Below are 10,184 nucleotides of genomic sequence, written 5' to 3' on the forward strand. Positions count from 1 at the left end.
TATCATGTACAAAGAGAAACCAGTGCACTTGGAAACATCGGCAGAAATCTCAAAATTCGTTGACAAAACCGTAAAAGAGAATGCACACTTGACACAGAATTTTACTGCTTTAGAGTTAAAAAAATGCCTAACAGGTTTTAAGAGAAGTCGAGCTCCGGGTTTAGACGGGCTTCCTGCAGAATTCTATCTGACCTATTGGGACCTTTTATCATCAGACATTTTAGATGTTTTTAAAGATTTTGAAAAACTCGACCGACTGCCTAACAGTTTTAGAGTGGGAATAGTGACTCTACTTTATAAAAAAAATGATAAGACTGACCTAAAGAATTGGAGGCCCATCACACTTTTAAACTTTGACTGTAAACTTTTTAGCAAGGTTTTAGCGACACGGATGTCCTCTGTTTTAGAGGAGGTAATTCACCCAGACCAAGCTTGTGCCATCTCAGGGAGACAACTCACCGACAGCCTCGTACTGATTCGAGACATCATTGATTACGCTAGAGACAGAAACACCCGGCTTGTCATCTTAAATTTAGACTTTGAAAAAGCATTTGATCGGGTCTCGCATCAATATCTCTTTCAGGTGTTGCAGCCATCGAAAAGGGCCCGATTGTTCCTACTTGGTGAGCTTTGCTTGGTTGAGACGCTTGCCCCCCCCCCCCCTGCTCCTCGGCTGACCAAGTAGAAACAATCCATTCGATGGCTGCCTTGTCTTTTTCTCTGTGCAAAAGACAAGGCAGCCACAAACACCACGGGAACACCGTATTGAGGCTTTGTTCTGACCACTCATTCGGTGTCGCGTTTCTTTCAAGCAATTCTCCCGGTTAGCCCGCACTCGGCTCGCTCCCAGAGCCGTGTTAAAGTCCACTTCGCATTCACTCTCTTTTCTCAGCAGATTAAAAGAAAGTTTCATCTTGGGCTCCCTGAAACTTCCATCCTGCACCGCTGTTTGCTTTTTCACAAGAGCAGAGGAGAGCGCACCGTTCCCAGCGGCACTGCAGTACCGGGTCGAGGCTTGGAGTGAACGGAGCAAGCTTCTTTTTCAACTCCTATTCTTAAAAATCCATTTAATATGTTGTCCTCGTATAGAGGACATATTAAACTGATAAGAACAGATACTACACTTGATCTTAGCCAAAAGGCCGAGAAGCGATAACTGTCCACTGTTTCAGGTCCGAGGGCCCTTGCTGGCACAATGCGCACTTGTAGCAGTGTTCTTTTTATGGCCATAGGTGGCCAGAGTGTCACGTTGCACCTCCGCCCACCCGCTGCACTGAGCACTCTTCAGCCCTTTTAAATGGTATAACTTTGCACTCCCGCATGCTCCAGCAAGCACCATTCAAGCAACAACTTTGCACTCCAGCTTCGAACATCGGCACAGTCGCAACAAGTAAGGCGACTCTACTCAGAGAAGTCACTCTGCAAAGTAGCAAGATTTCTTTTGCACAGACAGAAAGGGCTTCACCCGCAAAGGTAAAGCCTGCCAATAATAGAAACAAGTCATTAGTGCTGCTCTCCACGGAAGTCTTTAGTAAAAGGCGAAAGACTTGTATGTTATGAAGAGAAACCAGAGTACGATTATCCGTCACTGCGGGAGCAGGGCATCAGGCTAGTTGGTATAGCCACCGTCCCCATGGTGAGCTTTGCTTGGTTGAGACGCTTGCCCCCCCCCCCCCCCCCCTGCTCCTCGGCTGACCAAGTAGGAACAATCGGGCCCTATTCGATGGCTGGCTTGTCTTTTACTCTATGCAAAAGACAAGGCAGCAACAAAAACACCACGAGAATCCCGTATTGAGGCTTTGTTCTGACCGTTCATTCGGTGTCGCGTTTCTTTCAAGCAATTCTCCCGGTTAGCCGACACTCGGCTCGCTCCCATAGCCTAGTTAAAGTCTACTGCGCATTCACTCTCTTTTCTCTGCAGACTCTTGGGATTTTATCTATAAAATGAATTCCTTCACTCAAACTATGTTAAAACTGCTTTGTCGTTCATATTTACCATGTCTAGAAAGATTTAAACAAAAAAAACAACGTTGTACTTTGCAGTAAAAGAAAGAGCAAATCTAAAGTTTCAGGAATCCGAGAATAAGCTTACTTTCATGAGTGCTTCACGATTTCAGATTTTGCTATAAAATGAATTTCTTCACTCAAACTAAATTAAAACTGCTAAACCGCTAATCTGTTACATGTAAGGCAGATGTCAAATTCACCGAAATAGGATCTAAGGGTATTCGGCCAATCGAGCTGTAGCAGCTTCGGTAAAAGAGTATAAGTTGAAGAGTTTGTGAATAAAGGTGTGCGCACACATAGTGAGCTGTAAGAAAATAGGCAGGGAGCAATGCCGGCTGGGGTATATGTTCTTGTATGTTGTCTGACTGTTTGATTCGAATGTGTTGTGTAAGTGTCCTGTTGAATGTTTGGGCTTTGACACTTCACTGTGGTTGTTAACTGTGTGGTGTGTCCTGAAATGTTATATGTTTGGGCTGTGTGACATGCTTAATGCTTGTCAGTAGCTACCCACTTATTCATATATAGCAACTGACAACATAAGAAGTCTGGACATACTTTGATAGTAGTTGTAGAAGTATCCTTATTGATAATAGATAAACTAATTCATAGTGATAGAACAGTAGATGAACAGGTGCCTGCACGTCTCACGAAAATAAAATGGGTGTATGATTGCTGACGGCAGAGCAATACTGCCAAACTTATGAGTTCTTGTGGCAAACTTGATTCAGTGTCTTGACGTGTATACGCTGTTTCGCTGACTTGATTGTCACAAGAAACAAAGTGTGTTTGATAAGATCCGACCATTTTATTACGGGAGGATCAGTATGTATGGATTCTGATGTGACTGATAAACCCATTCGTATCTTAAGCATAATCTAATATGTGAGACAACGCCCTGGCACACAATCAAAAAAAAAAAGAGAGAGCGGTTTTGTGTCCCCACAGTCCATAATGTAGAAAAGAGAGAAAAAAGCCTTTCTGATTTGGTGTGTGTGCTCATAGTGCAGAGTGTAGAGAAAAGAAAGCCGTTTTGGTGTCACGGGTGTTGTGACTTACACACACACATTTCTAAATTGAGAAAGGAAATTATTTTAGAGGAAGCACTAGAGTTTAGATCCCACATTTGTTGATAGGCATTCATTTATTTCTTCACTTCTGATGAAGTTTCAACAATAAACAAGAAACTTTGTATTATGAGAAAGAACCAGACTCATTCTTCAGGAATCCGAAAATAAGCTCTATTTTATGAGTTATGCACGAATTTGGATTCTCCTATAAAACGAATTCATTAACTCAAACCAAGTTAAGACTGCTTTGTCCTTCATATTTATTCATGTCTAATCAAGTTTCAACGATAAACAACGTTGTACTTTGTAGAATGAGAAAGAACTTCTTCAGCAATAAGCATCTCTCGACATATGACGAAATACAGATTTTGCTATAAAATTAATTCCTTCTATCAGCCTGACTTAAAACTGTTTGTCCTCCTTATTTATCCACTTCAAATCAAGTTTCAACAATTAAAAAAAAATTGTAGTTTGAGAAAGAACAACTTAATCTTCAGCAATCAGTATAAAAAGAGGTGCAAATGCCAACCATACATACCTAAAAGGTGGAGCGGAAGTATTCAGCTGCAAGTAGGTGTGAATGTTCGACCATAATTTGTAAAAAGCGGGTAAGAAAAGGTTCGAATGCCCGACTATATATTAACAAAAGCGGGAGGAGAGGTCTTCGGATGAGAGTGGGTGAGAATTTCCAACCATAATCTATAAAATACGGTGAAAAAAAATATGTGAATGCCTCATAGAACACTAAAAGCGGAAGTGTTCGGCTGCAAGAAGGTGTGAATGTCCGACTATATTTGGTGAAAAGCAGGTGAAGCAAGGTCTGAATGCCCAACCTTACATCATCAAAAGCGAGATCAGAGGTGTTTGGCTGCAAGAAGGCCATAGTTTGCCAAAAGCGGGTAAGGTGCGAATGACCGACTAAATATCAACAAAAGTGGGGGCGGAGGTCTTCGGATGCAAGTGGGTGTGAATATCCCACCATACAAGTATGGTGGAGAGGAAGCTGTGAATGGCCGACCATAGTAAAAGGCGGGTGAGAGAAGGTGCGAATGTCAAACCATACATAATCAAAACAGGGAGCGGAGGTGTTCTGCTGTAAGAAGGTGTGAATGTCCAACCATAGTTGGTAAAAAGCAGGTAAGAAAAGGTTAAAATACCCGACTGTACACAATCAATAGCGGGAGCGGAGTTGTTCGGCTACTAAAAGGTGTGAAAGTCCGACCATGGTTTGTAAAAAGCAGGTAAGAAAAGGTGCGAAGGCCCGACAATGTATGATCAAAAGAGGGAGTGGAGGTTTTCGGCTGCAAGAAGGTCTGAATGTCCAACCATAATTTGTAAAAACCGGGGAAGAAAAGGCTCGAAAGCCCGACTATACACCATCAAAAGTGGGAGCGGAGGTGTTCAGCTGCAAGACGGTCTGAATGTCCATCAATAATTGCTAGAAAACATGAAAGAAAATTTTCGAATATCAAACTGCACATGATCATAAGCGGGAGAGGAGGTGTTCAGCTGCAAGAAGGTGTGAATGTCTACCCATAATTACTGAAAAATGGGTAAGAAAAGGTGCGAATGCCTAACCATACATCATCAAAAGAGGGAGCGGAGGTGTTCCGCTGTAAGACGGTGTGAATGTCCGACCATAGATGGTAAAAATCGGGTAAGAAAAGGTTAAATTACCCGACTGTACACAATCAAAAGAGGGAGCGGAGTTGTTCAGCTAAGAGAAGGTGTGAAAGTCCGACCTTGGTTTGTAAAAAGCGGGTAAGAAAAGGTTCGTATGCCCGAATATACACCATCAAAAGTGGAAGCGGAGGTGTTCGGCTGCAAGATATTGTGAACGTCCGACCAAAGTTTGTAAAAAGCAGTTAAGAAAAGGTTAGAATATCTAACCAAACATAATCAAAAGCGGGAGCAGAGCTGTTCGACTGCAAGTAGGTGTGAATGTCAGATCATAATTTGCAAAAAGCTGATGAGAAAGGGTGAGAATGCCCGACTATACACCATCAAATGCGGTAGCGGAGTTGTTCGGCTGTGAGTAGGTGTGAATCTCCAACCTTAATTGCTGAAAAATGTGTTAGAAAAGGTAAAAATGCCGGTCCATACATAATCAAAATCGGGAGAGGTGGTGTTCAGCTGCAAGAAGGTGTGAATGTCCACCCATAATACCTGAAAAATGGGTAAAAAAAAAGGTGCGAATGCCCAACCATACATCATCAAAAGAAGGAGTGCATGTGTTCGGCTACAAGAAGGTGTGAACGTCCAACCAAAGTTTGTAAAAAGCAGTTAAGAAAAGGTTAGAATATCTAACCAAACATAATCAAAAGCGGGAGCAGAGCTGTTCGACTGGAAGTAGGTGTGAATGTCAGATCATAATTTGCAAAAAGCTGATGAGAAAGGGTGAGAATGCCCGACTATACACCATCAAATGCGGTAGCGGAGTTGTTTGGCTGTGAGTAGGTGTGAATCTCCAACCATAATTGCTGAAAAATGTGTTAGAAAAGGTAAAAATGCCGGTCCATACATAATCAAAATCGGGAGAGGTGGTGTTCAGCTGCAAGAAGGTGTGAATGTCCACCAATAATACCTGAAAAATGGGTAAAAAAAAAGGTGCGAATGCCCAACCATACATCATCAAAAGCAGGAGTGCATGTGTTCGGCTACAAGAAGGTGTGAACGTCCAACCAAAGTTTGTAAAAAGCAGTTAAGAAAAGGTTCGAATATCTAACCAAACATAATCAAAAGCGGGAGCAGAGCTGTTCGACTGGAAGTAGGTGTGAATGTCAGATCATAATTTGCAAAAAGCTGATGAGAAAGGGTGAGAATGCCCGACTATACACCATCAAATGCGGTAGCGGAGTTGTTTGGCTGTGAGTAGGTGTGAATCTCCAACCATAATTGCTGAAAAATGTGTTAGAAAAGGTAAAAATGCCGGTCCATACATCATCAAAATCGGGAGAGGTGGTGTTCAGCTGCAAGAAGGTCTACATGTCCATCAATAATTGCTAGAAAACATGAAAGAAACTTTTCGAAAATCAAACCGCACATGATCATAAGTGGGATAGGAGGTGTTCAGCTGCAAGGTGTGAATGTCCACCCATAATTCCTGAAAAATGGGCAAAAAAAAGGTGTGAATGCCCAACCATACATCATCAAAAGCAGGAGTGGAAGTGTTCGGCTACAAGAAGGTGTGAACGTCCAACCAAAATATGTAAAAAGAAGTTAAGAAAAGGTTCGAATATCCAACCAAACATAATCAAAAGCGGGAGCAGAGCTGTTCGACTGCAAGTAGGTGTGAATGTCAGATCATAATTTGCAAAAAGCTGATGAGAAAGGGTGAGAATGCCCGACTATATATCATCAAATGCGGGAGCGGAGTTGTTCGGCTGTGAGTAGGTGTGAATCTCCGACCATAATTGCTGAAAAATGTGTTAGAAAAGGTAAAAATGCCGGTCCATACATCATCAAAAGCGAGAGGGGTTGTGTTCGGCTGTGAGTAGGTGTGAATCTCCGACCATAATTGCTGAAAAATGTGTTAGAAAAGGTAAAAATGCCGGTCCATACATCATCAAAAGCGAGAGGGGTTGTGTTCGGCTGCAAGTAGGTGTGAATGTCCAGCCATAATTACTCACAAACGGGTAAGAAAAGGTAGTATTGCCAGACCATATATGATTAAAACAGGGAGCGGAGGTGGTTCAGCTGCAAGAAGGTTTGAATGTCCGACTAAAGTTCAAATATATTAAAGAAAGCGGGAGGAGAGGTCTTCGGATGAGAGTGGTTGAAAATTTCCGACCATAATGTATAAAATGCGGTGAAAAAAAGGTGTGATAGAACACTAAAAGGTGGAGCGGAAGTGTTCGGCTGCAAGAAGGTGTGAATGTCCGACTATATTTGGTGAAAAGCAGGTGAAGCAAGGTCTGAATGCCAAACCTTACATCATCAAATGCGAGATCAGAGGTGTTTGGCTGCAAGAAGGCCATAGTTTGCCAAAAGTGGGTAAGGTGCGAATGTCCGACTAAATATCAAAAAAATTTGGGGCAGAGGTCTTCGGATGCAAGTGGGTGTGAATATCCAACCATACAAGTATTGTGGAGAGGAAGCTGTGAATAGCCGACCATAGTTTGGAAAAAGCGGGTAAGAAAAGGTTTGAATACCCGAACATACACCATCAAAAGAGGGAGCGGAGGTGTTCCGCTGTACGAAGGTGTGAATGTCCGACCATAGTTGGTAAAAAGCGGGTAAGAAAAGGTTAAAATACCCGACTGTACACAATCAATAGCGGGAGCGGAGTTGTTCGGCTACTAAAAGGTGTGAAAGTCCGACCATGGTTTGTAAAAAGCGGGTAAGAAAAGGTTCGTATGCCCGAATATACACTATCAAAACCGGAAGTGTAGGTGTTCGGCTGCAAGAAGGTGTGAACGTCCGACCAAAGTTTGTAAAAAAGCAGTTAAGAAAAGGTTCGAATATCTAACCAAACATAATCAAAAGCGGGAGCAGAGCTGTTCGACTGCAAGTAGGTGTGAATGTCAGAGAATAATTTGCAAAAAGCTGATGAGAAAGGGTGAGAAATCCCGACTATACACCATCAAATGCGGTAGCGGAGTTGTTCGGCTGTGAGTAGGTGTGATTCTCCAACCATAATTGCTGAAAAATGTGTTAGAAAAGGTAAGAATGCCGGTCCATACATCATCAAAAGCGGGAGAGGTGGTGTTCGGCTGCAAGTAGGTGTGAATGTCCATTAATAATTGCTTTAAAACATGAAAGAAAATTTTCGAATATCAAACCTTACATGATCATTAGCGGGGGAGGAGGTGTTGAGCTGCAAGAAGATGTGAATATCCACCTATAATTACTGAAAAATGGGTAGGAAAAGATGCGAATGTCCAACCATAAATCATCAAAAGCAGGAGTGGAGTTGTTCAGCTACAAGAAGGTATGAAAGTCCAACCATAGTTTGTAAAAAGCGGGTAAGAGAAGGTTCGAATACCCGAATATATACCATCAAAAGCGGAAGCGGGGGTGTTCGGCTGCAAGAAGGTGTGAACGTACGACCAAAGTTTTTAAAAAGCAGTTAAGAAAAGGTTTGAATATCCAACCGAACATAATCAAAAGCGGGAGCAGAGCTGTTCGACTGCAAGTAGGTGTGAATGTCAGATCATAATTGCTGAAAAATGTGATAGAAAAGACTAGAATGCCGGACAATACATCATCAAAAGCGGGAGAGGTGGTTTTTCGGCTGCAAGTAGGTGTGAATGTCCAGCCATAATTACTCACAAACGGGGGAAGAAAAGGTAGTATTTCCAGACCACACATGATCAAAACAGGGAATGGAGGTGGTTCAGCTGCAAGGTGTCAATGTCTGACTAAAGTTTGTAAAAACCGTGTAAGACAAGGGGCGAATGTCCGACAATGTATGATCAAAAGAGGGAGCGGAGGTTTTCGGCTGCAAGGTCTGAATGTCCAACCATAATTTGTAAAAATCGGGGAAGAAAAGGCTCGAAAGCCCGACTATACACCATCAAAAGCGGGAGCAGAGGTGTTCAGGTGCAAGAAGTTCTGAATGTCCGACCAATAATTATTGAAAAATGGGTAAGAAAAGGTGCGAATGCCAAATCATACATCATCAAAAGCAGGAGCGGATGTGTTCGGCTACAAGAAGGTTTGAATGTCCAACCATAGTAAGTAATAGGTGGGTAAGAAAAGGCTCGAATGCCCGACTATACACCATCAAAAGCGGAAGCGGAGGTGTTCGGCTGCAAGACGGTGTGAACGTCCGACCAAAGTTTGTAAAAAGCATTAAGAAAATGTTCGAATATCCAACCAAACATAATCAAAAGCGGGAGCAGAGCTGTTCGACTTAAAGTAGGTGTGAATATCAGATCATAATTTGCAAAAAGCTGATGAGAAAGGGTGAGAATGCCCGACTATACACTATCAAATGTGGGAGCGGAGGTGTTCGTCTGTGAGTAGGTGTGAATGTCCGACCATAATTGCTGAAAAATGTGATAGAAAAGGTAAGAAGGCCGGACCATATATCATCAAAAGCGGGAGAGGTTGTGTTCGGCTGCAAGAAGGTGTTAATGTCCAGCCATAATTACTCACAAACGGGTAAGAAAAGGTACTATTGCCAGACCATATATGATCAAAACAGGGAGCGGAGGTGGTTCAGCTGCAAGAAGGTTTGAATGTCCGACTAAAGTTTGTAAAAAGCGGGTAAGACAAGGTGTGAATGCCCGACAATGTATGATCAAAAGAGGAGCGGAGGTTTTCGGCTGCAAGAAGGTCTGAATGTCCACCCATAATTACTGAAAAATGGGTAAGAAAAGGTGCGAAAGCCCAACCGCACATGATCATAAGTGGATGAGAAGGTGTTCGACTGCAAGTAGGTGTGAATGTAATCAATGTCTACATAGATTTCAACAAAAAACAACGTTGTACTTTGCAGTAAAAGAAAGTGCAAATCAAAAGTTTTAGGAATCCGAGAATAAGCTTATTTTCATGAGTTCTGCACGATTTCGGATTTTATGTATAAAATGAATTTCTTCACGCAAACTAAGTTAACACTGCTTTTTCCTTCATATGTACCCATTTCTACATATATTTCAAGCATAAACTTCCTCATATTACCCTGAATGAGAAAGAGCCACACTTGTGATTAAGCCATACCTCCCTTTTGAGGAGTTCTGCATGATTTGGGATTTTATCTATAAAATTAATTCCTTCACTCAAACTATGTTAAAACGGCTTTTACCTTCATATATATCAATGTCTCGATAGATTTAAACAAAAAAAACAACGTACTTTGCAATAAAAGAAAGAGCAAATCAAAAGTTTTAGGAATCCGAGAATAAGCTTATTTTCATGAGTTCTGCACGATTTCGGATTTTATGTATAAAATGAATTCATTCACTCAAACCAAGTTAAAACTGCTTTTTCCTTCATATTTATCAATGTCTAGATCGACTTCAACAAAGAACAACATTGTATTTTGCAGTAGAAGAAAGAGCAAAACTGAAGGATCAGGAATCCGAGAATAAGCTTCTTTTCATACGTTCTGCATGATTTGGGATTTTATGTATAAAATGAATTCCTTCACTCAAACTAAGTTAACAC

At 41.8% G+C, this 10,184-nt stretch overlaps 2 non-coding genes across 2 annotated transcripts; both read right to left on the reverse strand.

The window, feature by feature from the left end:
- Window positions 1-970: 970 nt before the first annotated feature.
- On the reverse strand, window positions 971-1,154 carry LOC140285681 (U2 spliceosomal RNA). Its single transcript, XR_011910664.1, has one exon. It is a non-coding gene; the product is annotated as a U2 spliceosomal RNA (small nuclear RNA).
- Window positions 1,155-1,462: 308 nt separating this feature from the next.
- LOC140285711 (U5 spliceosomal RNA) lies at window positions 1,463-1,576 on the reverse strand. The gene has a single exon (XR_011910691.1). It is a non-coding gene; the product is annotated as a U5 spliceosomal RNA (small nuclear RNA).
- Window positions 1,577-10,184: the final 8,608 nt, after the last annotated feature.

This window comes from Leuresthes tenuis, unplaced genomic scaffold (assembly GCF_036924035.1).
Source record: "Leuresthes tenuis unplaced genomic scaffold, fLeuTen1.0.hap1 SCAF_50, whole genome shotgun sequence".
Lineage (NCBI taxonomy): Eukaryota > Metazoa > Chordata > Actinopteri > Atheriniformes > Atherinopsidae > Leuresthes > Leuresthes tenuis.